Source organism: Triturus cristatus, chromosome 8, assembly GCF_964204655.1.
Source record: "Triturus cristatus chromosome 8, aTriCri1.1, whole genome shotgun sequence".
NCBI lineage: Eukaryota > Metazoa > Chordata > Amphibia > Caudata > Salamandridae > Triturus > Triturus cristatus.
In genome coordinates this window covers 37,890,866-37,896,865 of record NC_140591.1, presented here as the reverse complement: position 1 = coordinate 37,896,865, position 6,000 = coordinate 37,890,866, and positions in this window count along the sequence as shown.

Below are 6,000 nucleotides of genomic sequence, written 5' to 3'. Positions count from 1 at the left end.
AAGGGGAGTACAATATTGGCCAGAGGGGCCATATATATGTTAAAAAGAGTGGGTCTCAGGGATGAGCCCTGGGGGACTCCACACTGCAACGGGAAGGGTTTGGATAGAATCTCACCTTCGAATACCTGGAAGTGTCTTTCTTCCAGGAATGATTGGACCCAGAATAGGGCCGTACCTGACACTCCCACGTTCTTGAGGCGGTGAACCAGAGTGCGGTGGTTCATCGTGTCAAAGGCTGCACTTAGATCGAGGATTATGGCAGAGGATCCTCTGGAGTCCAGGATCTTTCTTGCTTCTTCTACCACTGCTAACAATGCTGTCTCTGTACCTTGGCGAGGGCGGAAGCCTGTTGGTGAGGGGTGGAGCAGATTGGGGGAAATCGAGGAATGCCGATAGTGTGAGGTTGACATATTTTTCCGCAATTTTGCTGACTCCAGGGAGGAGTGATATTGGGCGATAGTTGCCTAGCTCCGCCGGGTCCAAGTGGGGCTTTCTTAAAAGTGCTTTTACCATTGCTTTTTTTCCAGTCCTGTGGTACTACTCCTGAGGCCATTGAGGCATTGATCACATTGGTGATAGGGGGGATAACTGTGGGGGCTCCCTGTTTCAGGATGTTGGGTGGAGCCGGGTCGAGAGGGGACCCGCTCTTAACAGAGTTGAAAATTGGAAGGAGAGATTCGTGGGTAAGCGGGGGGAAGGTCTGGTGGTGAAAGTTAATCCCCTGTGGTTCAGGTGCAATGGAATTAGTATTGGATCAGAGTGTGGTTGGGGGAGGTGCCTGAGAATGTTATGGACTTTGGTGGAAAAGAATTCTGCAAGTCCATTACACCGGCATCCAGATAGATCTGGTGTCACTGAGGGGTCAGGGTTTTTGAGGAGGATTTTTTGCAATGCAGAATATTTCTCTAGAGGAGTTGGCTGATAATGAGATTTTCTCCTCATAATAGGCGGCTTGGGCTATTTAGGTCTCACCTGACCCAGCGCTTGTGCTGGTCTGGCGAGACTTTCAAGTAAGGGCTTCAAAAAATGCTACCGCCAGCCACAGCTTGCAGTGCATGTGCGCACGCGCGCTTGTGCAGAGGCGCCATATGGCATGATTACTGCTGTGCGCGCACCACTCGCGCACATGCACTGCAAGCTGTGGCCAGCGTTAGTTAGCATTTTTCCCCTGCGATCACTTTCACTTTGGCCCCGCGGTTAACTTCCTTGTTCTGTTTCGTCAAAGCTCCCTCATCATAGGACAGTTTTCGGACATTAAAGTCTGCGCTATCTAGACAGATGTGCACACAAGTGTAAAGTTTATATGTGTGGGTTTGTTGTGACTTTCTGTTCCCCTCATGCTGCTCCTTCTCCCTACAGCCGCCATCATTTCAATCTCCCGTGTTGTCTTTGTGCCGCTCCTCATCCTTTCCTTTGGTGCTTCCTGCCTTTGGAAGCGCCGCTACAACCTGCCACGCTTGCGGAGCATGTTATGCAGAGTTTGGCGGTAGCCACAATTTTCCAACTAAACAGGCCGATGTGTGATTTTGTAGACTTGCCTGTCACACTTATAATATCGCACCAAGACACTTCACCTGTAAACGATTCTGGGAGAGGGGAGCTAGCTCGAGTCTTTGTGAAGCTTGTGAAGGGCGATAAGACACTGCCGCTGCTTCAATTGACTTTGGCCCTGCTTGCAGTATAGTGGCGCCTGTTTCAATCATTAGAGGAAGGGGGGAGTGATGCATGTGGATTGTCCCGCCTTTGAACATAACCTTTGTGCAGTCAAAAGTTGTTTTTTTCCCCTCTCTCCGCACCAGTCAGATGTTGGGCGGCTGAAGTCCACTGGTGTCACCTCAATTTGAAAGCCATTTTAGTGAGCAAATTACTTTTTATTGTCTGCTTGCTGTGTGCTATTTTGAGTGTGACCTTTCATTCCCTTGCCCCTGGACCCCGCACCCCAGCTCTCTCCACTTATCTGCATTTTAACCCCCCTCAAAGTCGGAAATAGTTGAAAGTGTTGGTTTACTGCAAGTCAAACCTCTGGCTAACACCCGCCTGTCTCTGCATCGACGACCCTTGCTTTGTGGTCTCACACTGGCATTTTGGGTTTTTATTTCCTGTTTAATTTTAGGACGCCTGACGCCCGCCGGCGGCTACTTGTTCTGCAGGGCAGCCACCAGATCTGATGTGGGTTAGGGATGTTGGAACTACTTCAGAAAGAGTCTCTTCCCATCTACCGCATTTAGTGTTATAAAAGAATATGAGGAGGGCATCTTTTCCAGAAGGAAAGCACAAGCTTAGGGCAGAGCTGTAGAAAGGCACAATAATGACATGTACCACCAGTTCGTCTTGCTCTTATACTACCTTTCTCCCCGCTCTGGGCACTTATTGTTTATTTGTACTCACCAGGCACTCCCCTCACAGCGGACTTATCGCTGCCGCGGGCCCAAGATTACGATCTTGCCGCCATTCCTGGGACTCCCCAGGACACGCCCACTACTGCTGGCCACGCCCCCCCCAATACCCCCAGCCGCCTATAAAGTATGTGTATCTTCCGGACGCGCAGCAGGCGAGCTCAGCGGGCGCGCCTAAGGCGAGCCCGTCTGCACCAGTCCGCGGCCGGCCGGGGCACGGGGCATGTCCCCCTGCCGGCTTCATCCAATACACTTCTACAGACCTGATCCGATTACATCTTCATGGGTCTACTCCCCCCGCGACTCTGTCGGGCCTTGAACTGCTGGGGCTCCTCTGCACTAGAGATACATTTCCTGAGATAGTAACCTCTTCGCCCTCAGCTCCCCCCTCAATTATCAATCCTCCATCTAACAAACGGACTCCATACCTCAACCTTACAGTGACCTATCTTAACACACGTTCACTGGCAAAACACCAGCTGGAAATCTTCGCTTTGTTAGACTCTGAGAAACCTGCTATACTGCTGTTAACAGAGACATGGCTTAATGAGGAATCTGCCCCCGATATACTCGCTGCAATCCCTGCTGGCTACTACATCCTCCAGGCAAACAGAGCTCCCGGCAGGCCGGGAGGTGGGGTAGCAGCGATTATCAAAAATTCCATCCGGTTCTCCGCCCTGACTTCAGTCGGCATCCCCTCGGTCGATTATCTTGTGCTGAGACTGGAATCCTTAGCTACCCCATTTATCTGTGTCCTAGTCTACCGCCCTCCCCAATCTATGCCTGATTTTCCCACGATGTTTGGGGACATGCTTTCCCAACACATCATTAATAACTCAAAAATCTTGGTCTTAGGCGATTTCAATTATTGGCCTTCTGACGTAAAGGAGAATGCCTGCACTATCTCATTTACTTACCTCCTATTTAGCATGAACTGCCTGACACACATAAAGTCAGCTACCCACATTAAGGGTCACATCCTCGACCAGGTCTGGACATCCAACCTGGACATATCTGCCCCTCTCATCTCACCTTGCCTATGGTCAGACCATTTCATAATCTCCTTCTCTATTACGGCTACTCCCGACCCTGGCAGACCTCTGGAAGGCAACCTCTCGGCCCGGAATTGGAACAAGGCCGATCTCAGCAAGTTTGTCACCCTACTTAGAACCTCCACCCCCTTTAATCTGGGCTCTATGGACACCCAAGCTTCTGCCCTCACACACTGGCTGGAGTCAGCCAGTCACATCGTGGCTCCACTCAGACAGATTAAACTTAAACGCCTGCACGATGCCCAAAAAGGGTTCACTGAGGACCTCAAAGCCCTGAAGCTGGGCCTTAGGCAAGCCGAGCGCCAGTGGCGGCGTAGCTACGCCCCAGACATGAAACTACGCTTCACTACCCTGCTTAAAGACTACAAAATAGCGGTCCTACAAGCTAAGACCACTTATTTTTCAAACAAGATTGCTGACTCCGCCACCAAAACCAAAGACATTTTTTCCATCATGGAGGAGCTGTCAAATCCAGATAGGGTTACCGCCAAACCTCTCCCCTCCCACGCACTTTGTGACTTCCTAAATCTTTTCTTCGTCGAGAAGATAGTTAATATCAAAAACAGTATTCTATTTCTCCTCGCCTTCTCCCAACCCCATGCATTTGACCCAGATTCCTTCAATTTCGGAGACAGACCTTCCTGTTCTCCTAAAGAAGGTTGCCTCTGGATCCCCCACTGACTGTTGTCCTCCCTTGATCCTCCGTGAGGCCTTTATAGCCTGTCCTTCCCCCCCTCTGGCATTGCTGAACAATTCTCTTTCTTCTGGCATTGTCCCCGGGTCATTCAAAAGCGTCGCGGTCATGCCCATTCTCAAAAAACCCACAGCAGACCCTACGATTATGAGCAACTTCCGTCCCATTTCCCTCCTCCCCTACCTCAGCAAAGTTCTTGAGTCCCATGTGACTAACACCCTGAGTACTTTTATCGAAGACTCTCACTTCCTCGACTCCCAACAGGCCGGCTTTAGACCCAATCATTCTACTGAATCTGTTATACTTTCAGTCATGGAGGAACTGCGGAGAGGGGCGGACTCCAACATCAGCCAGGTTCTGGTGCTCCTGGATCTGTCAGCCGCCTTTGATACGGTCGACCATGACATTCTGGTCGGCCGTGTCAGGGAGGCTGGCATCCAGGACACTGCCCTGTACTGGGTCCGCTCCTTTCTGAGCAACCGCCATCAGGCGGTTCGGCTCTCTCAATTTTCTGCGGACGAGGTCGAGCTAACCTGCGGCGTCCCGCAGGGCTCCTCCTTATCCCCTCTTCTTTTTTATTTATACCTCACCCCCCTTATTCGGTCCCTACGAGGGAGCGGTGTCACCGCGTTCAATTACGCGGATGACATTCAGCTGGTCTTCGACATCAACTCTACGGACCAATCCATCGACAACTTTCAAACTACCCTCTGTCATATCAGCGACTGGATGGGGGTGAATCATCTGAAGCTCAACCCCGACAAGACAGAGCTGGTGCTTGTCGGGGGTGTAGCCAATCCCTGGAAATCCACCTTTTGGCCCACAAGGCTGGGCCCTCCCCCCAACCCTGTCAGTTCAGTAAAAAGCCTTGGGGTCATTATTAGTAATGACCTCACGATGAAACCCCAGATTAACGCTGTAGTTTCTTCCAGCTTCTTCCAGTTGAGAAAAATTCGAAAGATTGCCCGCTTTTTGACCACCGAGGCCCTCACCCTGGTCCTATTGGCCTTAGTCATCTCTAGGATAGACTATGCCAACTCCCTTTATGTTGGCATACCGGCATACCAACTAAAGAGACTACAACTTACCCAGAACCAGGCCGCACGGCTTATTCATCATCAGCCCAAACACCAACACGTACGCCCTCTTTTAAAATCCCTCCACTGGCTTCCTGTTTCTGAGCGGTGCAAGTTCAAACTGGGCTGCATTATTTTTAAATCTCTTGCTGGCACAAGTCCATCGTTTATCTCTTCACTACTGCACCCATACGTCCCTTCTCGCAATCTCCGTTACTCCCATCTGGTTTTACTCCAGATCCCGACCTTCAAACGTAAAAAACAGGGAGGACTGAGGTTCTCATACCTTGCCCCGTCCTTCTGGAACGCCCTCCCTTTAGGCCTAAGGCTAGCCTCCCCTCACACCCACTTTAGGTCCCTTCTAAAAACTCACCTGTTTCGTAATGCCTACAATTAACGCTTCCAGCCCCACGGATTGTTTGTTTTCCTTATGCTTTAGCGCCAAGAAACCGCTGGGTGTTAGTTGCGCTTTATAAGTTCCTTTTACATTACATTACATTCTCTCTGATGAAGACCTATTTATTAGTTATTTTATATAGCGCTACAAGTAGTCAAACAGTGAGATTGAAACTTCATCAGACGCTAGGGGGGTTGTCATTAAAAGTACAGAAATTCTTATGAGCTTGGCACATGAGACATCCATGTCATCTTTCAAGAAGCCTGCAAAAAAAGACAGCCTAGTGGGAAGAACAGCCTATAAATCTGTATTTTTTGCAGTCACACGCTGCTGCAATTAATACATTTCTACACTGATGCCAAGGGAAGAAGGAGCAAACTGAACA